Here is a 25,426-nt window from a genome sequence, read left to right on the forward strand (position 1 = left end):
TGATCACCCAGAGCATAGCCAAAACAAAAAAAAAATATGCCCGCCCCAAACCCTATGCTCTGAATCATCATTCTGGGAATGTGATGTGTGTGGCCGTCCCTAACCTGTTGCCTCAAATGTGCACCCGCTCAGGTGGAGAGAGAGCACTGCGCATTTGAGGCAACATAAAAAGTCCCCGATGATAGTGACTCAGTGACCTATGACCCATTTCTGAAAATACACCCCCAGAGGTCTTATCAGGTTTTTTTTCAGATTTTTTGGGCAATTTAGTGATTTATGGGGTTAACAATTTTGAATGTACTCTGGACTTGGTACATTGGTCAAATTATGGAAAATTAAAATGAAAAGGGAAAATTTAGTGCTCCATGGAAGTGTGATACTCCCTGAAGCAGCCTATGCAGAGGCCCGGATTATCTGGGCAAGTGTCGCACTGATACCTAGTGTCCTTCCGTCTCCCCTTCCTGCGACACACTCTGCATTTTTTCTGGGATCGTCCCATCTTTCCAGTGGGGGGGATCACACCTGGAAAGTGTTGGCCAGGGACGATGCTGGCGCCTATAACTCCAGACCCTTGGGAAGTCCGGCCTGCTCTTTCCCGGTCAGCAAAGATCAGGAACCTTAGGACTTCTTCTTGGTACTGGAGGAATGTCCCTGTGTTGCCAGCATTCTGGGATAGTACAAAAGCGTTGTACATGGCAACCTGTACCAAGTAGACCGCAACTTTTTTGTACCATGCCCGTGTTTTCCGCATGGCGTTGTATGGCTTGAGGACTTGATCTGAGAGATCAACTCCCCCCATATACCGATTGTAGTCCAGAATACAATCGGGCTTGATGACCGGTCCCACGGTACCTCGCACAGGGACAGGGGTGCTGCCGTTCCCATGAATAGTGGTGAGTGTAAGGACATCCCTCTTATCCTTATACCTGACCAACAACAGGTTATCATGGGTCAGGGCACAGGACTCACCCAGGGGAATAGGTGTCTTCACAAAATTTAGAGGGAGGTCTCTCTGGTTCTTCCGCACGGTCCCACAAGCGGACGTGGATCTGGCGGAAAGGGATTTGAACAGAGGGATGCTGGTATAAAAGTTATCCACGTATACGTGGAAACCCTTATCCAGCAACGGGTGCATAAGGTCCCAAACGATTTTCCCGCTAACACCCAGAGTGGGGGGACATTCTGGGGGTTCAATACGGGAATCTCGTCCCTCATATACTCTAAACTTGCAAGTGTACCCGGAGGTACTCTCGCAAATTTTAAAGAGCTTCACCCCATACCGTGCCCACTTCGAGGGAATATACTGGAGGAAGCTGAGTCTCCCCTTAAAACTGATGAGAGACTCATCTACCGAGATGTCCCTGAGCCTCCAAAAATTTGGCCCCAAAGTGATCGATGACTGGCCTCACTTTGTAAAGCCGGTCATAGGCGGGATCACCTCGGGGTGGACATGCCTCATTATCTGCATAATGCAGGCATTTCCGAATCGCCTCGTACCGCTTCCGTGTCATCGCCATACTGTAAAGCGGGGTCTGATAGAGGACGTCCCCGCTCCAGTAATGACGGACACTTGTTTTTTTGTCCAGGCCCATATGCAGCGTGAGGCCCCAACATGTCCTCATTTCCACTGCATCAATGGCGCGCCATTCATTGGACCTGGCCAAAAACTAATTGGGGTGGTGGGCAATGAACTGCTTGGCATACAAGTTCGTTTGCTTCACCATTTGATTGACCAGGCTGTCACTGAAAAAAAACTTTAAAAAGTCCAGATCAGTGAAGCCAGCCGTGTCAATCCGGATTCTTGAGTCGCCAACATACTCAGGAATCCGTGGCTGATAACCCTCTGGGGGGCTCCAGACAGGGTCATCGGAAGGGGGCTCCGGTGCACTTGTCTGGGGAGCCGGACTCCTATTACGAGCGGCATTGCCACCCGTACTAGTGTCGGCCATTGGGTCACTCTCATGGGGGGTGCGTGGCCTCGCCTGACGGCGTCTCCGCCGCCGTACAGGGGACTCATCATCACTACTAGATGATGAGGAGGGCGATGAAGAACACAGATTCGGAGTCGGAGGCTAAAAAAGCGTAAGCCTCCGCTGCTGAAAATCGCCTTTTTTCTACGGTGGCGGGGTGTGTGTGTGGGGGGGGGGGGGGGTGGTCAGGGAAGTATGTAGTGTGTGTGGTGCTTGGTGTGGCCAAAAAAAAAAAAGTGGTGGCACACGCAGCGCCCTGAACCCGTAATAGGGCCCGGGGTCACACGGATCAGGTGACAGCGGACCCTTGGGGACCTATTAGGGGGTCGGGCTACTTTTTTTTTTTTTTTTTACTTTCCCTTTTGTTTTACTGTTTTACCCTACCTTTCCCTGCAACAAGCTGACCCTGATCTAGGGGCTCCTCTTCTTTCTGAGGTGGCTTCGGCACTCCGAGGGGGGGATCCCGGTCCTCTTTACACAGCTTTGCCCGCTGACTGAACTCAGCGAGCGGGCAAAGCTGCGTGAGGGGACCGTTAACCCCTCCTCTGCTGCACTGCTATTGGCCGATGATCGCCAGCCAATAGCAGCGTTGCTGGGGCGGTGACAGTATTGTCACCGCTCCCCAGCAACTGGAGGTGATTGGCGGTGTATCGTATGCCGATCCCGGGACCCCCCTAGGCATTTGCACGGCATGCCTACTGAACGATATCAGTAGGCATGCCGTTCCGATCTCCGCCCGGCAAGCGGCGGAGACCGGAAAACGCCAGGGCGTATGGATACGCCTAGGGTCCTTAAGGCCCAGGGTGTGAGGGCGTATCCATACGCCATGGGTCCTTAAGAGGTTAAAGTGACAGTGGTCAGATTTGACAGTGGCAAAAAAGGGCTGCGTCCTTAAGGTGAAACTTTTTTAACTTTGTAATCCAAAAAAATTATTCCTGACCCCTATAACATAATTTTTTTCTGTATACTGAGCTGTATGAGGGCTCATTTTTTGGGGCCATAACCTGCTATTTGTATCGGTACCATTTGGTATTGATCGGACTTTTTGAACACTTTTTTTTTTATTTTTTCTGGGATATGATGTTATAAAAAAAACGCAATTCTGTGATTTCTTACTTTTTTTATGTTAATGCCTTTGACCGTACAGGATATATAATGTTATATTCTAATAGTTCGGGCAATTACACATGCGACAATACCAAATATGTTTATTTTTATTTTAAGTTTACATTTGTTACGTTATGCGCCCAGGCCGCACACGCTGGCCGTGAGCGCATGGTCTTGTTACCTGCTGCTGCTGGCGGAGATGGGACTCACATCGCGGGACGCACCCGCATGCGAGCCCCAGTCCGTCACTCACCTGGTGTTTCTCCTGCCCCAGCCTCTGCCTCTCTTCTCCTGCGCGCGTGTCCCCGTCCCCTAGGGCGCGCACGCCGGAGCTTTAAGATTTAAAGGGCCAGTGCGCTCATTAGTGTAATTCACTGGTGGCTCATTGATAAATTCCTCCACCCTACTCACTTCCCTGCCATATCTTTTTTGCCTTGTGCCTGAGAGAAAGCATTCCTGAGAGTTGCCTTACCGTGTATCTGATCCTTTGCTCTGTGACTTGACTTTGCTTCTCTGCCACCTGCCTACTGACCTCCTGCTACATCCTGACTACCCTACTTTACCGCCTGCCTTGACCTCCTGCTATCCTGACTACGAGCTGCCTTATCCCTCCTGTGCCTCGCATCTCCTCAGCCGCCTGTGTGGTCGAGCCGTGCCAGGGGTAGCGACCTGTGTGCCGCCTGCCGCAGCAAGTCCTTACCGCTTTGCGGACTCTTGTGAAAACCGAATCATCTGCCACACAGGTCCAGCGGATCCACATCCACCAGAGTTCCTGTCTTCTGAAACGTGTTACAACATGTTTTTCACATGGAAAATGGGAAAAGGGGGGTGATATAAACTTTTAATATTGAAGGGGTTAAAACTTTTTTTTTACATTTTTTTTAATACTCCATTGATTTTTTTTATTGAACTCCATTGATCTGTGCTCATTTGGTTGAGCCTTCTCAAGGCAGGCTCAATCAAGTACAGATCCACAGGGCAGCCATGGATGAGAGGTAAGCCCTCCGGCAGTAAGCACTATTTACCATATCATAAGTCTGTTTTTTTTTTTTAACCCTATGAGGGGCATTTACTAAGGGGTTTAGTCATTTTTTTCTGACTATTTTTGGGGAAAAATTGTCGCAATTGCGCCTACCCTATTTTTAGTGCGACTTTCTCTAGCAAGAGCTAGAAAGTCAAATTTTTTTTTCCCGCTTGATTTACGCAAGTTTTCATTTTGACTTGCAGTGGTCAGGTATTTCTTTACTGAGACAGTCGCAGTTGCGCAATAAACTGTCGCAACGGCCGTAAAAATTGACTAAATTGACTCCAGCTCCAACATGGAGCAGGAAAAGCTACTGCCACCCGGGCTCCGACATACTTTCTCCCCACTACCCTCACTTCGCTACAGGGACATTGCAGTGATTTACATCAGTGTCCCCATAAGTGAGGGTATCGGGGAGGCCATATGAGGAGCCCGGGCTCCTGCCCTGAGAGCCAAACGCTTTGGCTGTCAGGGCATGCTGGGTGTTGTAGTTTTGCAACAGCTGGAGGGCCACAGTTTGCAGACCACTGGTTTGTGGTCTTTAAACTGTAGTCCTCCAGCTCTTGCAAAACTAAACAGCTGAAGGGGACCAGCGAAGACGTTCACTTACCCTTCCGAGGCTCCAGCGACGATCGGTGACGGAGATCGTCGGGCGGCACTGTCGCGCGGCAGTGTCTTGCGGCAATGTCGTGTGGCGCTGGATCCTACGGTAGCCGGTAAGTTGCCCAAGCCCTAAAACAGTGTTTCCCAACCAGGGTGCCTCCAGATGTGGCAAGACTACAACCCCCAGCATGCCTGGACAGCCTTTGGCTGTCCAGGCAATGCTGGGAGTTGTAGTTTTGCAACATCTAGAGGCACCCTGGTTGGGAAAGACTGGCCTAAAACAGTGTTTCCCAACCAGGGTGCCTCCAGATGTTGCAAGACTACAACTCCCAGCATGTAGTTTTGCAACATCTGGAGGCACCCTTGTTGGGAAACACTGGCCTAAAACAGTGTTTCCCAACCAGGGTGCCTCCAGATGTTGCAAAACTACAACTCCCAGGTTGGGAAACACTGTTCCCCGCCTCCGCCCCACCTTACTGTAAGGGCATGCTGGGAGTTGTAGTCCTGCAGCTGGGGGCAGGGGACAAGCTTGTCACTTGCCCACACATCTCCTGCACCACACAACTACAACTCCCAGCATGTCCTTACTGTAAGGGCATACTGGCAGTTGTAGTTGTGCGGGGCGGGAGATGTGTGAGCAGGTGATAATAAATGTAATAACCCATTTTTTTTTTCCCGCTTGATTTACGCAAGTTTTCATTTTGACATTTTTTTTAATACTCCATTGATTTTTTTTATTGAACTCCATTGATCTGTGTGATCTGTGCTCATTTGGTTGAGCCTTCTCAAGGCAGGCTCAATCAAGTACAGATCCACAGGGCAGCCATGGATGAGAGGTAAGCCCTCCGGCAGTAAGCACTATTTACCATATCATAAGTCTGTTTTTTTTTTTTTTTAACCCTATGAGGGGCATTTACTAAGGGGTTTAGTCATTTTTTTCTGACTATTTTTGGCGCAAAATTGTCGTAATTGCGCCTACCCTATTTTTCGTGCGACTTTCTCTAGCAAGAGCTAGAAAGTCCAATTTTTTTTCCCGCTTGATTTACGCAAGTTTTCATTTTGACTTGCAGTGGTCAGGTATTTCTTTACTGAGACAGTCGCAGTTGCGCAATAAACTGTCGCAACGGCCGTAAAAATTGACTAAATTGACTCCAGCTCCAACATGGAGCAGGAAAAGCTACTGCCACCCGGGCTCCGACATACTTTCTCCCCACTACCCTCACTTCGCTACAGGGACATTGCAGTGATTTACATTCCCCCCCCCCCCTCTCACTTGCCAGCGCCACACAACTCCCATGTGTCTGCTAACTACAAGTCCCAGCATGCCCTTACAGTGAGGACACGCTGGGAGTTGTAGTCTTGTAGCAGCGGGAGCTGAGCGGCGCGGGCGGGAGACAAGGGGGGGTGGGATATCAGTGTCCCCATAAGTGAGGGTATCGGGGAGGCCATATGAGGAGCCCGGGCTCCTGCCCTGAGAGCCAAACGCTTTGGCTGTCAGGGCATGCTGGGTGTTGTAGTTTTGCAACAGCTGGAGGGCCACAGTTTGCAGACCACTGGTTTGTGGTCTATAAACTGTAGTCCTCCAGCTCTTGCAAAACTAAACAGCTGAAGGTGACCGGTGAAGACGTTCACTTACCCTTCCGAGGCTCCAGCGACGATCGGTGACGGAGATCGTCGGGCGTCACTGTCGCGCGGCAGTGTCTTGCGGCAATGTCGTGTGGCGCTGGATCCTACGGAAGCAGGTAAGTTGCCCAAGCCCTAAAACAGTGTTTCCCAACCAGGGTGCCTCCAGATGTTGCAAGACTACAACTCCCAGCATGTCTGGACAGCCTTTGGCTGTCCAGGCAATGCTGGGAGTTGTAGTTTTGCAACATCTAGAGGCACCCTGGTTGGGAAACACTGGCCTAAAACAGTGTTTCCCAACCAGGGTGCCTCCAGATGTTGCAAGACTACAACTCCCAGCATGTAGTTTTGCAACATCTGGAGGCACCCTTGTTGGGAAACACTGGCCTAAAACAGTGTTTCCCAACCAGGGTGCCTCCAGATGTTGCAAAACTACAACTCCCAGGTTAGGAAACACTGTTCCCTGCCTCCGCCCCACCTTACTGTAAGGGCATGCTGGGAGTTGTAGTCCTGCAGCTGGGGGCAGGGGACAAGCTTGTCACTTGCCCACACATCTCCTGCACCACACAACTACAACTCCCAGCATGTCCTTACTGTAAGGGCATACTGGCAGTTGTAGTTGTGCGGGGCGGGAGATGTGTGAGCAGGTGATAATAAATGTACTAACCCATTTTTTTTTTCTCATTTCAGATCCGTGTATCCTGTGGACTCCTTCGGATTCGGTGGACTACTTCGATGACCAGCGTTTTTCTTTGTTTGATTTTAATAAAATGGTTAACGAGGGCTTGTGGGGGAGTGTTTTTTGTAATAAAAATTTTTTTGAAACCTGTTGTGTTTTTTCCTTACTTTACCAGACAGGCTTAGTAGTGGAAGCTGTCTTATAGACGGAGTCCATTACTAAGCTGGACTTAGCGTTAGTCACAAAAACAGCTAGCGCTAACCCCCAATTATTACCCCGGTACCCAATGCCACATGGGTGCCGGGAAGAGCCGGTACCAACAGGCCTGGAACTTCAAAAATGGCGCTCCTGGGCCTAGGCGGTAACAGGCTGGCATTATTTAGGCTGGGGAGGGCCTGTAACAATGGTCCTCGCCCACCCTGGTAACGTCAGGCTGTTACTGTTTGGTTGGTATTTGGCTGAGAATGAAAATAGGAGGGACCCTATGCATTTTGTTTTTTTAAATAAATAATTAAATATTTTAAAAAAACACATAGGGTCCCCCCTATTTTTATTCACAGCCAAATACTACCAAACAGTAACAGCCTGACATTACCAGGGTGGGCGAGGACCATTGTTACTGGCCCTCCCCAGCCTAAATAACGCCAGCCTGTTACCGCCTAGGCCCAGCAGCACAATTTTTGACGCTCCGGGCCTGTTGGTACCGGCTCTTCCCGGCACCCCTGTGGCATTGGGTACCGGGGTAATAATTGGGGGTTAGCGCTAGCTGTTTTTGTGGCTAACGCTAAGCCCGGCTTAGTAATGGACTCCGTCTGTAAGACAGCTTCCACTACTAAGCCTGTCTAGTAAAGTAAAAAAAAACACAACAGGTTTAAAAAAAATTTTATTACAAAAAAACACTCCCCCACAAGCCCTCGTTAACCATTTTATTAACATTAAGCTAAGAAAAACGCTGGTCGTCAAAGTAGTCCACCGAATCCGAAGGAGTCCACAGGATACACGGATCTGTAGAAGAAGTAACAAAAAAAAAAGATTCTGAGCCATGACTACAATTTAGTTATTTAGATGTTGTTATGATTCGGCTTGCTGGATGTGGATCCTCTGTGTCAGCGAGGGATTGGCGTGGACCGTGTCGGTGGACCGGTTCTAGGGTTGCTACTGGTTTTCACAAGAGCCTGCCGCAAAGCGGGATGGTCTTGCTGCGGCGGTAGCTACCAGGTCGTATCCACCGGCAACAGCTCAACCTCGCTGACTGCTGAGAAGGCGTGGGCAGAAGGACTAGGCAGAGGCAAGGTCAGACGTAGCAGAAGGTCGGGGCAGGCGGCAAGGATCGTAGTCAATGAGGATAGCAGGAGATCTGGAACACAGGCTTTGGACAAAACTAAACGCTTTCTCTGGCACAAGGCAACAAGATCCGGAAAGGAATTGCAGGGGAAGTGAAGTAATATGGACAGGAAGCAGGTGGAAGCTAATCAGGCTGATTGGGCCAGGCACCAATCACTGGTGCACTGGCCCTTTAAATCTCAGAGAGCTGGCGCGCGCGCGCCCTAGAGAGCGGAGCCGCGGGCGCCAGAACATGACAGCCGGGGACCGGGACGGGTAAGTGACTTGGGATGCGATTCGCGAGCGGGCGCGTCCCGCTATGCGAATCGCATCCCCGCCGGCAAGGTCAGTGCAGCGCTCCCGGTCAGCGGGTCTGACCGGGGCGCTGCTGAGAGAGAGACGCCGCGAGCGCTCCGGGGAGGAGCAGGGACCCGGAGCGCTCGGCATAACAGATGTGGTGAAAAAGCTAAAAAAAAAACTCAAAAACAAAAGATCCAGAAGGAAACCTAGCAGCCAAACCTATTCAGACAGCAGGAAAAAGGAACAGACTATTTTTTCTACTACATGAAGTAAATTTCCCACTTTTGCCTATGTGTGCCAAATTTATTAACGCCGTGCAACAATTAAGTAAATTTGTCGCACATAGTCAAAAATGAAGTATAAAAAAAAGGATAAAAACCAGACTACATAGTAAAAGATAAGGAAATGCCCCTCTATATGTCTGTTTTTTTTTTAAACCCTATATATCATTACTATATGGGCATGTACATTCATAACTTATAACTTCATTGCTTTGATTGTGTATATATACAAATATTTCTTTGCACATTATTGTGATATATTTTTAGTATTGAGCTTGTTATTACTTTATTATTGCTTTTATAAAATACACCTCACTTATGGAAGATACTGTATGTTGTTTTCTTCATAGTTTACGTTTAAAGGGTAGCTCCCACCATCCTATCTATTTTTTGCTAGCCCGTTCCCACCACCACCCCCCCCCCCCCCGCTGCGGCACTAGCCCGTTCCCTCCGACCCCCCGCCCCGCATACCCCGTTCCCTCATTACACTTGCAGTTACTGCAGAGTCCGGCAGCGGGCGTGCAGGGACAGCGGCGGCAACGAGGCGGCGGCGATGTGCGGGAGGAGTGGCCAGTGGCCGGGGAGCCAATGTGCTCGCTCCCGCCTGTCTGATTGACAGGCAGGGAGCGAGTGCAGCCTAACTGAAAAAGGACTGATTGCCACTCCAAAATCAGTCCTTTTTCAGTGTCCGGTTTTTAAATGTAAATTAAACCTTTTTAATGAAAAAAAAAATAATAAAAGTATATTAGAGATATGTTGTAGTACATAAGTACTACAACATATCAAAAAATAAAGTTGGTGACAGTGCCCATTTAAAGTAATATTCTGTTGGTTCCTCCTTGGAATCTGAACACAGTTTATCTGCACTCTGCAGACATCATGCATGTCACGATGCCGGCTGGCAGGTAGTGGATCCTCTGTGCCAGAGAGGGATTGGCGTGGACCGTGCTAGTGGACCGGTTCTAAGCCACTACTGGTTTTCACCAGAGCCCGCCGCAAAGCGGGATGGTCTTGCTGCGGCGGTAGTGACCAGGTCGTATCCACTAGCAACGGCTCACCTCTCTGGCTGCTGAAGATAGGCGCGGTACAAGGGAGTAGGCAAAAGCAAGGTCGGACGTAGCAGAAGGTCGGGGCAGGCAGCAATGATCGTAGTCAGGGGCAACGGCAGAAGGTCTGGAAACACAGGCAAGGAACACACAAGGAACGCTTTCACTGGCACTAAGGCAACAAGATCCGGCAAGGGAGTGCAGGGGAAGTGAGGTGATATAGGGAAGTGCACAGGTGAACACACTAATTGGAACCACTGCGCCAATCAGCGGCGCAGTGGCCCTTTAAATCGCAGAGACCCGGCGCGCGCGCGCCCTAGGGAGCGGGGCCGCGCGCGCCGGGACAGAACAGACGGAGAGCGAGTCAGGTAGGGGAGCCGGGGTGCGCATCGCGAGCGGGCGCTACCCGCATCGCGAATCGCATCCCGGCTGGCAGCGGAATCGCAGCGCCCCGGGTCAGAGGACGTGACCGGAGCGCTGCCGCGGGGAGAGTGAAGCGAGCGCTCCGGGGAGGAGCGGGGACCCGGAGCGCTCGGCGTAACAGTACCCCCCCCCTTGGGTCTCCCCCTCTTCTTAGAGCCTGAGAACCTGAGGAGCAGACTTTTGTCTAGGATGTTGTCCTCAGGTTCCCAGGATCTCTCTTCAGGACCACAACCCTCCCAGTCCACTAAAAAAAAATTTTTCCCTCTGACCTTTTTGGCAGCTAAAATTTCTTTGACCGAGAAGATGTCCGAGGAGCCGGAAACAGGAGTGGGAGGAACAGATTTGGGAGAAAAACGGTTGAGGATGAGTGGTTTGAGAAGAGAGACGTGAAAGGCATTAGGGATACGAAGAGAGGGAGGAAGAAGAAGTTTATAAGAGACAGGATTAATTTGACACAAAATTTTGAAAGGACCAAGATAGCGTGGTCCCAACTTGTAGCTAGGGACACGGAAGCGGACATATTTAGCGGAGAGCCATACCTTGTCTCCAGGGGAAAAAACGGGGGGAGCTCTTCTTTTCTTATCCGCGAACTTCTTCATGCGTGATGAAGCCTGTAAGAGAGAATTTTGGGTCTCTCTCCATATGATGGAAAGGTCACGAGAAATTTCATCCACAGCGGGCAGACCAGAGGGCAAGGGAGTAGGGAGGGGGGGAAGAGGGTGACGGCCGTACACCACGAAAAATGGGGATTTGGAGGAAGACTCAGAGACCCTGAAGTTATACGAGAATTCGGCCCATGGGAGGAGATCTGCCCAGTCATCCTGGCGGGAGGAAACAAAATGTCGCAAATAATCACCCAAGATCTGGTTAATCCTTTCTACTTGTCCATTGGACTGGGGATGATATGCAGAAGAAAAATTTAATTTAATCTTGAGTTGTTTACAGAGAGCCCTCCAGAATTTAGACACGAATTGGACGCCTCTATCCGAGACAATCTGCGTAGGCAACCCGTGAAGACGAAAAATGTGTACAAAAAATTGTTTAGCCAACTGAGGCGCAGAAGGAAGACCAGGAAGAGGGATGAAATGTGCCATTTTGGAGAATCGATCAACGACCACCCAAATAACAGTGTTGCCACGGGAAGGGGGTAAATCAGTAATAAAATCCATACCAATCAGAGACCAAGGCTGTTCGGGGACAGGCAGAGGATGAAGAAAACCAGCGGGCTTCTGGCGAGGAGTCTTATCCCGGGCACAGATAGTGCAGGCTCGCACAAAGTCCACAACATCCGTCTCCAGAGTCGGCCACCAATAGAAGCGGGAAATGAGTTGCACAGATTTCTTGATACCCGCATGACCTGCGAGATGGGAGGAGTGACCCCATTTGAGGATTCCGAGGCGTTGGCGAGGAGAAACAAAGGTCTTTCCTGGAGGAGTCTGCCTGATGGAGGCAGGAGAAGTGGAGATCAGGCAGTCAGGTGGAATGATGTGTTGCGGAGAGAGTTCAACTTCTGAGGCATCCGAGGAACGAGAGAGAGCATCGGCCCTAATGTTCTTATCGGCAGGACGAAAGTGAATCTCAAAATTAAATCGGGCAAAGAACAGAGACCACCGGGCCTGGCGAGGATTCAGCCGTTGGGCAGACTGGAGGTAGGAGAGGTTCTTGTGGTCGGTGTAGATAATAACAGGAGAACTTGATCCCTCCAGCAGATGCCTCCATTCCTCAAGTGCTAATTTAATGGCTAGAAGCTCTCGATCCCCGATGGAGTAGTTCCTCTCCGCTGGAGAGAAGGTCCTAGAGAAAAAACCACAAGTGACAGCATGCCCGGAAGAATTTTTTTGTAGAAGAACAGCTCCAGCTCCCACTGAGGAGGCATCAACCTCCAATAGGAAGGGTTTGGAAGGGTCAGGTCTGGAGAGGACGGGAGCCGAAGAAAAGGCAGACTTGAGTCGTTTAAAGGCGTCTTCTGCTTGAGGAGGCCAGGACTTGGGATCAGCATTTTTTTTGGTTAAAGCCACGATAGGAGCCACAATGGTAGAAAAATGTGGAATAAATTGCCTGTAATAATTGGCGAACCCCAAAAAGCGTTGGATAGCACGGAGTCCGGAGGGGCGTGGCCAATCTAAGACGGCAGAGAGTTTGTCTGGATCCATCTGTAGTCCCTGGCCAGAGACCAAATATCCTAGAAAAGGAAGAGATTGGCATTCAAACAGACATTTCTCAATTTTGGCATAGAGTTGGTTGTCACGAAGTCTCTGAAGAACCATACGGACATGCTGGCGGTGTTCTTCTAGATTGGCAGAAAAAATTAGGATATCGTCCAGATATACAACAACACAGGAGTATAACAGATCACGAAAAATTTCATTGACAAAGTCTTGGAAGACGGCAGGGGCGTTGCACAGTCCAAAGGGCATGACCAGATACTCAAAGTGTCCATCTCTGGTGTTAAATGCCGTTTTCCACTCGTCCCCCTCTCTGATGCGGATGAGGTTATAGGCGCCTCTTAAGTCCAATTTAGTGAAGATGTGGGCACCTTGGAGGCGATCAAAGAGTTCAGAGATGAGGGGTAAGGGGTAGCGGTTCTTAACCGTGATTTTATTAAGACCGCGGTAGTCAATGCAAGGACGTAGGGAGCCATCTTTTTTGGACACAAAGAAAAATCCGGCTCCGGCAGGAGAGGAGGATTTACGGATAAAGCCCTTTTTTAGATTCTCCTGGACGTATTCGGACATGGCAAGAGTCTCTGGGGCAGAGAGAGGATAAATTCTGCCCCGGGGTGGAGTAGTGCCCGGGAGGAGGTCGATAGGGCAATCATAAGGCCTGTGAGGAGGTAGAGTCTCAGCTTGTTTTTTGCAGAAAACATCCGCGAAGTCCATATAGGCCTTAGGGAGACCGGTTACTGGAGGAACCACAGAGTTACGGCAAGGGTTACTGGGAACCGGTTTTAGACAGTTCTTGGAACAAGAGGACCCCCAACTCTTGATCTCCCCAGTGGACCAATCCAGGGTAGGAGAATGAAGTTGAAGCCAGGGAAGTCCAAGGAGAATTTCCGAGGTGCAATTGGGGAGGACCAAAAGTTCAATCCTCTCATGATGAGATCCGATGCTCATAAGAAGGGGCTCCGTGCGGAAACGTATGGTACAGTCCAATCTTTCATTATTTACACAATTGATGTAGAGGGGTCTGGCGAGACTGGTCACCGGGATGTTGAACCTGTTGACTAGAGAGGCCAAAATAAAATTTCCTGCAGATCCAGAGTCCAAGAAGGCCACTGTAGAGAAGGAGAAGGCAGAGGCAGACATCCGCACAGGCACAGTAAGACGTGGAGAAGCAGAGTAGACATCAAGGACTGTCTCACCTTTGTGCGGAGTCAGCGTACGTCTTTCCAGGCGGGGAGGACGGATAGGACAATCTCTCAGGAAGTGTTCGGTACTAGCACAGTACAGGCAGAGGTTCTCCATACGGCGTCGTGTCCTCTCTTGAGGTGTCAGGCGAGACCGGTCGACCTGCATAGCCTCCACGGCGGGAGGCACAGGAACAGATTGCAGGGGACCAGAGGAGAGAGGAGCCGAGGAGAAGAAACGCCTCGTGCGAACAGAGTCCATATCTTGGCGGAGTTCCTGACGCCTTTCGGAAAAACGCATGTCAATGCGAGTGGCTAGGTGAATAAGTTCATGTAGATTAGCAGGAATTTCTCGTGCGGCCAGAACATCTTTAATGTTGCTGGATAGGCCTTTTTTGAAGGTCGCGCAGAGGGCCTCATTATTCCAGGACAATTCTGAAGCAAGAGTACGGAATTGTACGGCATACTCGCCAACGGAAGAATTACCCTGGACCAGGTTCAACAGGGCAGTCTCAGCAGAAGAGGCTCGGGCAGGTTCCTCAAAGACACTTCGGATTTCCGAGAAGAAGGAGTGTACAGAGGCAGTGACGGGGTCATTGCGGTCCCAGAGCAGTGTGGCCCATGACAGGGCTTTTCCGGACAGAAGGCTGACTACGAAAGCCACCTTAGACCTTTCAGTGGGAAACAGGTCCGACATCATCTCCAGATGCAGGGAACATTGGGAAAGAAAGCCACGGCAAAACTTAGAGTCCCCATCAAATTTATCCGGCAAGGATAAGCGTATCCCAGGAGCGGCCACTCGCTGCGGAGGAGGTGCAGGAGCTGGCGGAGGAGATGACTGCTGAAGCTGTGGTAGTAACTGTTGTAGCATAACGGTCAGTTGAGACAGCTGTTGGCCTTGTTGCGCTATCTGTTGTGACTGCTGGGCGACCACCGTGGTGAGGTCAGCGACAACTGGCAGAGGAACTTCAGCGGGATCCATGGCCGGATCTACTGTCACGATGCCGGCTGGCAGGTAGTGGATCCTCTGTGCCAGAGAGGGATTGGCGTGGACCGTGCTAGTGGACCGGTTCTAAGCCACTACTGGTTTTCACCAGAGCCCGCCGCAAAGCGGGATGGTCTTGCTGCGGCGGTAGTGACCAGGTCGTATCCACTAGCAACGGCTCACCTCTCTGGCTGCTGAAGATAGGCGCGGTACAAGGGAGTAGGCAAAAGCAAGGTCGGACGTAGCAGAAGGTCGGGGCAGGCAGCAATGATCGTAGTCAGGGGCAACGGCAGAAGGTCTGGAAACACAGGCAAGGAACACACAAGGAACGCTTTCACTGGCACTAAGGCAACAAGATCCGGCAAGGGAGTGCAGGGGAAGTGAGGTGATATAGGGAAGTGCACAGGTGAACACACTAATTGGAACCACTGCGCCAATCAGCGGCGCAGTGGCCCTTTAAATCGCAGAGACCCGGCGCGCGCGCGCCCTAGGGAGCGGGGCCGCGCGCGCCGGGACAGAACAGACGGAGAGCGAGTCAGGTAGGGGAGCCGGGGTGCGCATCGCGAGCGGGCGCTACCCGCATCGCGAATCGCATCCCGGCTGGCAGCGGAATCGCAGCGCCCCGGGTCAGAGGACGTGACCGGAGCGCTGCCGCGGGGAGAGTGAAGCGAGCGCTCCGGGGAGGAGCGGGGACCCGGAGCGCTCGGCGTAACAATGCAAACTGTTATCTGAGCTTCCATAAGTCACAGCTCCCTAATAGATTTCTATCAGGAGAATTTAAACATAGCATCAAAAGAAAAAAAAATTACCTTCTCAAATGAATAAAGCAAAGGATTTACAGAGATATTAATATTTTTTTTAACATTTAATTAAACAGTTGTTTATGTGAATATGTTGTGTAACAGTAAGGTTTCCTTTTACTAATTTTAGCATCAATAATTGAGAGAACAAGCTTCTTATGAGTTAATATCACACTGGATGCATATACACTCATGGACAACAACAAAAAATGCACCCAGATAGAAATGTTGGATTACTGTGAAACTCAGCATCCAGTTATGTTTTAGGTAGATATGTAAATAATTTTAGGTGTTGTGTAAATAGACACTGAGTATTGCCATAAGAGTTCTGTAAAAAAGCACAGAAGGATTTCAGAGGCCACTTTTGGGTAGTGTACCTCTAAGGGTATGTTCACACTACTGAATTCCCGCAGAATTCCACGGGCGGAATTCCACAAGCAGAACTCCGCGGTGTGAACTTAACATAAGTGTGAATGGGTCTCTGCGAGACCCGTTCACACTGCGGAATTTCAGCGGCGGACAATACGGCCACTGAAATTGTTCCGTGCAAAGAAAGAACATTCCGCGAGCGCTGCATAGCCGTCAATGGTCTCGCCTCAGTGCCCTGCGGCCCTAGCACCGAAGTATTTTCGGCGGCGGCCGCCAGACGGAGTCTCCGCTCGCTGAATTCAGAATTCCGCAATGTGAACTAAGTGAGAGATCAATGACATGACTCTACGATGTACTCAAAGACACTTTGCTAGGTTGACAGATTTTGAAAGGGGGCACATCATTAGACTTAGAGAAGCAGGATGGACATTTTGACAAAATGGTCACCATGTAGGTCATTCTGATCAAGCTGGTAGGAGCTTCTCAAGTTGTACTATGAAATAGGCACAACTCTATGCAAGAAATGGGGGGATTTATCAAAACCTGTGCAGAGGAAAAGTTGACCAGTTGCCCACAGCAAACTAGATAGCTTTTTTCATTTTTCAGAGGCCTTTTCATTAATGAAAGAAGCGATCTGATTGGTTGCTCTGATTGGTTGCTATGGACAACTGGTTAACTTTTCATCTGCACAGATTTTGATAAATATATTTTGTGTAAATTCGCCATAGGATTTACACACTGCGCTGCACAACGAACCTGGTTTGCATACCCCAGGGTGCGGATATGGAAGGAGATTTATCAAGGGATTTAGAGGGTTTCTTTTGCTTACAAAAGTCGCTCAAAAGGTCGCAGCCCTACCTAAGCAATTTTCACTTTGCAGTGGTCGGGAATTTATCAAGTACAAAAGTCGCAAACCCTCTACAAAAAGTCGCAAGTGTAAGCCTGGCTTACAAACTTGCCTTTGACAGCTATTTTTAAAAAGTATTTTAAAAAGTGTGCAACTTTTTGCTCAGCTCCGCTGCCCAGCCAACTGTCCGCAACTATCACCCGCCTGCTAGGTATTGCAGAACTAAAACTCCCAGCATGCCCTTACAGTGAGGACATTCTGGGAGTTATAGTTACAACAGCTTGCCGGCGGGTGATAGATAGGGGCAGGTGGCCGGGGAGCGGAGCTGGCCGACAGGAATATGAAATTACAGCGATGTAATTTCCTATTTCCCGGGCAGACCTGTGATTGGTCCAGCACTCCTGGCCAATCACAGCTGCCAGTGGGAAATATGAAGTTACAGTACCGTAACTTCACTTTCCCCATTGGGAAGCCAGGGAGTGGAGCACAATGCTGCCCACTTCCCAGATTTCCTTGTCACCCACCCGCTTCACTACTACAACTCCCAGCATGCCCTTACAGTAATTGTTGCGGCGCGGGTGGGTGGGTGACAAGTTTGTCATTTGCCTGCACATTCCACGTGCTGCACGACTACAACTCCCAGCATGCCCTGGGATAATAAAATGGTTAACGAGGGCTTTTGTAGTCGTGCGACGCGGGTAGGTGAGCGGAAGATGTGCGGGCGGGTGACAAGCTTGTCACAACACATTGTCCGCCCACCTGCCCGCGCCGCATGACTACGACTCTCAGCATATCCTTACAGTAAGGACATGCTGGGAGTCTTAGTTGTGCTGCACAAGCAGGTGGACAGAAGCTTGCACCTGCCCTCACATCTCCTGCCCACGCAGCATGACTACAACTCCCAGCATGCCCTTACAGTAAGGACATGCTGGGAGTTGTAGTCATGCGATGAGGGTGGGTGACAAGCTTGTCACCTGCCCCCGCTACACGACTACAACTCCAATGATGCCCTTACTGCAGGTGGCAGGAGATGTGCAAGCGGGTGACAAGCTTCCCTGACTTGCTTGTCACCTGCCTGCACATCTCCCTCCAGCCTGCCGTCGCATGATTACAACTCCCAGCTTGCCCTTCCTGTGAGGACATGCTAGGAGTTGGAGTTGTGCAGTGTGGATGGGAGAAGTGCAGGCAGGTGACAATAAATGCACTAACCTATTTTCCGTGTTTTTTTTCCTTCTCATTTCAGATCCGTGTATACTGTGGACTACTTCGGATTCAGTGTACTACGTCGATGACCAGCATTTTTTTTAGTTTAATGTTAATAAAATGGTTAACGAGGGCTTGTGGGAGAGTGTTTTTTAGAATAAAAGTTTTTTAAATTTAAAAAAAAAAAAAGCTGTCTTATTGATTGGGGCTTAGCCACAAAAAAAGCTAGCGCTAGCTCTCAATTATTTCCTCGGTACCCACCGGGCGCTCCTAGGCCGAGGCCAGTGATTCCCAGCCGGGGTGCCCCGGCACACTGTGGTGCCGCGGGAATTTGCCATGAAATTTTCATTTAATTTTTTTTAAATGTCCCGCCCCGGCCTGCGCGCCTATGACTAACGCCGCCGCAAGGGGTAAGGGAAGCCTGCGTGTGCACACAGAGTCCCCCTCCCCCTTGCAGTGCAGTGAGCCGCAAATGGTGCCCTGCTACAACTATAAGATGCCGGTACTGGATTGCCGTAGAACTGCAAGCTGTGCCGGCTTGCTTAAGGTACTGAACCCTTTCCACCCCTCTGTTACCCCTTCTCAACCATGTCCACCCTCCCAGTCTGTCACTCATGTCCACCCTCCTGTCATCCATGTCCGCCTTGTCCACTTCCCTGCCTATCCCTGTCACCCATGTCCACACCCCCTCGTCACCCATGTCCAGCCCCTGTCACTCATGTCCACCCTCCTGTCATCCATGTCCGCCTTGTCCACCCTCCTGTCACCCATGTCCACCCTCCCGTCACCCATATCCACCCCCCGTCACCCATGTCCACCTCCCTGTCCATCCGTGTCACCCATGTCCACCCTCCTGTCACCCATGTCCACCCTCCCCCTTCACCCATGTCCAACCTCCTGTCATCCATGTCCACCCTCCTGTCATCCATTTCCACCTTATCCCCCTCCCTGTCCATCCCTGTCACCCATGTCCACCCTCCTGTCACCCATGTCCACCTTCCTGTCACCCATGTCCACCCCCGTCACCCAGGTCCACCTTCCTGTCATCCATGTCCGCCTTGTCCACGTCCCTGTCCATCCCTGTCACCCATGTCCACCCTCCTGTCATCCATGTCCACCCCCCTGTCACCCATGTCCACCCTCCTGTCACCCATGTCCACCCTCCTGTCACCCATGTCCGCCTTGTCCACCCCCCTGTCCATCCCTGTCACCCATGTCCACCCCCCTGTCATCCATGTCCACCCCCCTTGTCACCCATGTACACCCCTCTGTCACCCATATACACTCCTCTACACCCCTCTGCCACCCATGTACACTCTTCTACACCCCTCTGCCACCCATGTACACCCTCCACACTCCTGTCACCCATGTACACCCCTCTGTCACCCATGTACACTCCTCTGCACCCCCTCTGTCACCCATGTACACTCCTCTGCACCCCTCTGTCACCCATGTACACTCCTCTGCACCCCTCTGTCACCCTTGTACACCCCTCTGTCACCCATGTACACTCCTCTACACCCCTCTGCCACTCATGTACACTCTTCTACACCCCTCTGCCACCCATGTACACTCTTCTACACCCATCTGTCACCCATGTACACCCCTCTACACTCCTGTCACCCATGTACCCCTCTACACTCCTGTCACCCATGTAGCAAAAAAAAACGATCAAAAAGTCAGATTAAAACAAAAATGGTACCGATGAAAACTTCAGATCACAACGCAAAAAATGAGCCCCATACCGCCCTGTACATGGAACAATAAAAAAGTTATAGGGGTCAGAAGATGACAATTTTAAACGTATAAATTTTCCTGCATGATTATTTTCAGAAGTAATAAAAAATCAAACCTATTTAAGTAGGGTATCATTTTAATCGTATGGACCTACAGAATAAAGATAAGGTGTCATTCTTAATGAAAAATGTACTGCGTAGAAACAGAAGCTCCCAAAATTTACAAAATGGCGTTTTTTTCTTCCATTTTGTCGCAAAAGGATTTTTTTTCCGTTTTGCCGTAGATTTTTGGGTAAAATGACTGATGTAATTACAAAGTAGAATTGGTGGCGCAAAAAATAAGCCATCATTGCGGCGATTTGCGGCTATTCCGGGTCTGGTGACCCAGTGACCCAGAAAATAAGGGGGTTCGGGGTTGTCCAAGACACCCACGATCCCCCTAAAGGGATAGGAGTGAGGTGGCAGGGGTGCCACCCTTCCTATCCCTGCTATTGGTCATCTAGAAGCGACAACCAATAGCAGATCGGGGGTGGGGGGGGGGTTAACTTTCGGTTTCCCCGTTCTGCCCACCCACAATAGGCTGGCAGAACGGGGAAACAGAAAGGGACCCGCACAGAAGATCCACTTACCCATTGGCAGCGGCGGAGGCAACGATCAGCGGCGGGGATCGCGGCAGAAGAGGACGGCGATGCGGCTACCTGGATCCTACAGAAGTCGGGGAGTTGCCTAGCAACCTCTGGAGGGCTACAGTTTGAGACCACTGTATAGTGGTCTCTAAACTGTAGCCCTCCAGATGTTGCAAAACTACAACTCCCAGCATGCTCAGACAGCTGTTTGCTGTGTGGGCATGCTGGGATTTGTAGTTTTGCAATAGCTGGAGGGCTACAGTTTGGAGAACACTGTGCAGTGATTTCTAAACTGTGGCCCTCAAGATCTTGCAAAACTACAACTCCCAGCATGCCCAGACAGCAGTTTACTGTCTGGGCATGCTGCGTTTTGTAGTTTTGTAACATCTGAAGGGCCACAGTTTGGAGATCACTGTGCAGTGGTCTCTAAACTGTAGCCCTCCAGATGTTGCAAAACAACAACTCCCAGCATTTCCGGACAGCCACTGACTGTCCAGGCATGCTGGGAGTTTAGCAACAGCTGGAGGCACCCTGTTTGGGAATCACTGGCGTAGAATACCCCTATGTCCACCGATATGCAATCCCTAATTTAGTCTTCAAATATGCATGGCACTCTCTCACTTCAGAGCCCTGTTGTATTTCAAGGAAACACTTTAGGGCCACATATATGGTATTTTCCTACTCGGGAGAAATTGCACTACAAATTTTGGGGGGCGTCTTCTCCTTTTACCCCTTATGAAAAGGAAAAGTTGGGGTCTACACCAGCCTGTTAGTGTAAAAAAATAAAAAAAATGTATATTAACATGCTGGTGTTACACCATACTTTTTATTTTCACAAGAGGATGAAAAGACCCCCAAAATTTGTAACACAATTTCTTCTGGGTACGGAAATACCCCATATGTGGGCGTAAAGTGCTCTGCGGGCACACAACAAGGCTCAGGAGTGAGAGCGCACTATGTACAGTTGAGGCCTAAATTGGTGATTTGCACAGGGGTGGCTGATTTTACAGCGGTTCTGACATAAACGCAAAAAAAGAAATACTCACATGTGACCCCATTTTGGAAACTACACTCCACAAGGCCCGTAACAAGTGGTATAGTGCGCCTTAACACCCCACAGGTGTTTGACGAATTTCAGAATGTCAATGCCGACGTACTGTCTAGGGTGACTGGCAAAGAACCCCCTGTCAAATACGTGTGGGAAGACGTGGAGATGCCCCCATTCTACCAACGGTTCGTGAACCAGAATGTTGTGACCACCCTCATGGACAGTGAACCCAGGTCCGAAAAGGTTAAAGAAGACCTATACACCTGGAAGACTCTTCAGGATGAAGGTTGAGTCATAGAGGATCTGTTGGACTACCTTCTGGCGAAAAAGGTACCAACCCGTCTATGCCGGGTCCAGTGTGACTACAAGTTGAAACATCTGTGGCGACAGAGGATGTGACTGTTTGTGCACAAAGGATTGTTGTATCGAAATTGTTTGGATCCTGTGTCCTTAATGTATCCCGTGATCAGTCAGGACACTTTGGAGTCCACAAGATCCAAGCTACTGTCAGGCAAAGATTCTATTGGATGACCTATGGGCTCCCTGCTAGTCTCCCCATATCAGCCCTGGGTGGAGCTAGCTCTTTCCTTACAAGTCTTTGCTGAGGTCAAGTCGAGTCCTAGAGAGTGTCCAGAGTCATAGGAGGTCTCAAGTCCAGTCTGCAGCCACAAGCAGCTACAAGTAAGCCACAGTCTCAGTATTGTCAGTCCTCAGTCAAGTCAATCACAGTCACAAACAGACTCTCAGTCACTGGTCACCTCCGTGGGCCCTGGCTGAACTGTATAGACTTTAACATCTGTCTACCCTCAGTAAAGCTACTGTTATCCGTAACTTGGCGTTGGAGTCATTATTGCCCCTGTGCCTAGCCCAGGATCTAGTGGTATACCTTTGGGTGGTATCAAGGATAAACCAAGGCCTGGCATCACGAATACAAGGGGTTAGTGCCATCTGCCCCTAGGGTAACTGTCACGATGCCGGCTGGCAGGTAGTGGATCCTCTGTGCCAGAGAGGGATTGGCGTGGACCGTGCTAGTGGACCGGTTCTAAGCCACTACTGGTTTTCACCAGAGCCCGCCGCAAAGCGGGATGGTCTTGCTGCGGCGGTAGTGACCAGGTCGTATCCACTAGCAACGGCTCACCTCTCTGGCTGCTGAAGATAGGCGCGGTACAAGGGAGTAGGCAAAAGCAAGGTCGGACGTAGCAGAAGGTCGGGGCAGGCAGCAAGGATCGTAGTCAGGGGCAACGGCAGAAGGTCTGGAAACACAGGCAAGGAACACACAAGGAACGCTTTCACTGGCACTAAGGCAACAAGATCCGGCAAGGGAGTGCAGGGGAAGTGAGGTGATATAGGGAAGTGCACAGGTGAACACACTAATTGGAACCACTGCGCCAATCAGCGGCGCAGTGGCCCTTTAAATCGCAGAGACCCGGCGCGCGCGCGCCCTAGGGAGCGGGGCCGCGCGCGCCGGGAGAGAACAGACGGAGAGCGAGTCAGGTAGGGGAGCCGGGGTGCGCATCGCGAGCGGGCGCTACCCGCATCGCGAATCGCATCCCGGCTGGCAGCGGAATCGCAGCGCCCCGGGTCAGAGGACGTGACCGGAGCGCTGCCGCGGGGAGAGTGAAGCGAGCGCTCCGGGGAGGAGCGGGGACCCGGAGCGCTCGGCGTAACAGTACCCCCCCCTTGGGTCTCCCCCTCTTCTTAGAGCCTGAGAACCTGAGGAGCAGACTTTTGTCTAGGATGTTGTCCTCAGGTTCCCAGGATCTCTCTTCAGGACCACAACCCTCCCAGTCCACTAAAAAAAAATTTTTCCCTCTGACCTTTTTGGCAGCTAAAATTTCTTTGACCGAGAAGATGTCCGAGGAGCCGGAAACAGGAGTGGGAGGAACAGATTTGGGAGAAAAACGGTTGAGGATGAGTGGTTTGAGAAGAGAGACGTGAAAGGCATTAGGGATACGAAGAGAGGGAGGAAGAAGAAGTTTATAAGAGACAGGATTAATTTGACACAAAATTTTGAAAGGACCAAGATAGCGTGGTCCCAACTTGTAGCTAGGGACACGGAAGCGGACATATTTAGCGGAGAGCCATACCTTGTCTCCAGGGGAAAAAACGGGGGGAGCTCTTCTTTTCTTATCCGCGAACTTCTTCATGCGTGATGAAGCCTGTAAGAGAGAATTTTGGGTCTCTCTCCATATGATGGAAAGGTCACGAGAAATTTCATCCACAGCGGGCAGACCAGAGGGCAAGGGAGTAGGGAGGGGGGGAAGAGGGTGACGGCCGTACACCACGAAAAATGGGGATTTGGAGGAAGACTCAGAGACCCTGAAGTTATACGAGAATTCGGCCCATGGGAGGAGATCTGCCCAGTCATCCTGGCGGGAGGAAACAAAATGTCGCAAATAATCACCCAAGATCTGGTTAATCCTTTCTACTTGTCCATTGGACTGGGGATGATATGCAGAAGAAAAATTTAATTTAATCTTGAGTTGTTTACAGAGAGCCCTCCAGAATTTAGACACGAATTGGACGCCTCTATCCGAGACAATCTGCGTAGGCAACCCGTGAAGACGAAAAATGTGTACAAAAAATTGTTTAGCCAACTGAGGCGCAGAAGGAAGACCAGGAAGAGGGATGAAATGTGCCATTTTGGAGAATCGATCAACGACCACCCAAATAACAGTGTTGCCACGGGAAGGGGGTAAATCAGTAATAAAATCCATACCAATCAGAGACCAAGGCTGTTCGGGGACAGGCAGAGGATGAAGAAAACCAGCGGGCTTCTGGCGAGGAGTCTTATCCCGGGCACAGATAGTGCAGGCTCGCACAAAGTCCACAACATCCGTCTCCAGAGTCGGCCACCAATAGAAGCGGGAGATGAGTTGCACAGATTTCTTGATACCCGCATGACCTGCGAGATGGGAGGAGTGACCCCATTTGAGGATTCCGAGGCGTTGGCGAGGAGAAACAAAGGTCTTTCCTGGAGGAGTCTGCCTGATGGAGGCAGGAGAAGTGGAGATCAGGCAGTCAGGTGGAATGATGTGTTGCGGAGAGAGTTCAACTTCTGAGGCATCCGAGGAACGAGAGAGAGCATCGGCCCTAATGTTCTTATCGGCAGGACGAAAGTGAATCTCAAAATTAAATCGGGCAAAGAACAGAGACCACCGGGCCTGGCGAGGATTCAGCCGTTGGGCAGACTGGAGGTAGGAGAGGTTCTTGTGGTCGGTGTAGATAATAACAGGAGAACTTGATCCCTCCAGCAGATGCCTCCATTCCTCAAGTGCTAATTTGATGGCTAGAAGCTCTCGATCCCCGATGGAGTAGTTCCTCTCCGCTGGAGAGAAGGTCCTAGAGAAAAAACCACAAGTGACAGCATGCCCGGAAGAATTTTTTTGTAGAAGAACAGCTCCAGCTCCCACTGAGGAGGCATCAACCTCCAATAGGAAGGGTTTGGAAGGGTCAGGTCTGGAGAGGACGGGAGCCGAAGAAAAGGCAGACTTGAGTCGTTTAAAGGCGTCTTCTGCTTGAGGAGGCCAGGACTTGGGATCAGCATTTTTTTTGGTTAAAGCCACGATAGGAGCCACAATGGTAGAAAAATGTGGAATAAATTGCCTGTAATAATTGGCGAACCCCAAAAAGCGTTGGATAGCACGGAGTCCGGAGGGGCGTGGCCAATCTAAGACGGCAGAGAGTTTGTCTGGATCCATCTGTAGTCCCTGGCCAGAGACCAAATATCCTAGAAAAGGAAGAGATTGGCATTCAAACAGACATTTCTCAATTTTGGCATAGAGTTGGTTGTCACGAAGTCTCTGAAGAACCATACGGACATGCTGGCGGTGTTCTTCTAGATTGGCAGAAAAAATTAGGATATCGTCCAGATATACAACAACACAGGAGTATAACAGATCACGAAAAATTTCATTGACAAAGTCTTGGAAGACGGCAGGGGTGTTGCACAGTCCAAAGGGCATGACCAGATACTCAAAGTGTCCATCTCTGGTGTTAAATGCCGTTTTCCACTCGTCCCCCTCTCTGATGCGGATGAGGTTATAGGCGCCTCTTAAGTCCAATTTAGTGAAGATGTGGGCACCTT

The 25,426-nt window shown here is 50.4% G+C and overlaps 1 long non-coding RNA gene across 2 annotated transcripts in view; it reads left to right on the forward strand.

Annotated features, from left to right (window-relative positions):
* Positions 1-18,085, forward strand: part of LOC130276536 (uncharacterized) — a 96,717-nt gene extending 78,632 nt beyond the window's left edge. Inside the window, exon 4 of one of the 2 annotated variants that reach the window (XR_008845160.1) lies at positions 17,970-18,085. This is a non-coding gene — a long non-coding RNA (uncharacterized LOC130276536). The remainder of the gene's footprint in view (positions 1-17,969) is intronic. The other variant, XR_008845161.1, reaches the window with a different exon arrangement.
* Positions 18,086-25,426: the final 7,341 nt, after the last annotated feature.

The sequence above is a fragment of the Hyla sarda genome, chromosome 1, assembly GCF_029499605.1.
Source record: "Hyla sarda isolate aHylSar1 chromosome 1, aHylSar1.hap1, whole genome shotgun sequence".
Lineage (NCBI taxonomy): Eukaryota > Metazoa > Chordata > Amphibia > Anura > Hylidae > Hyla > Hyla sarda.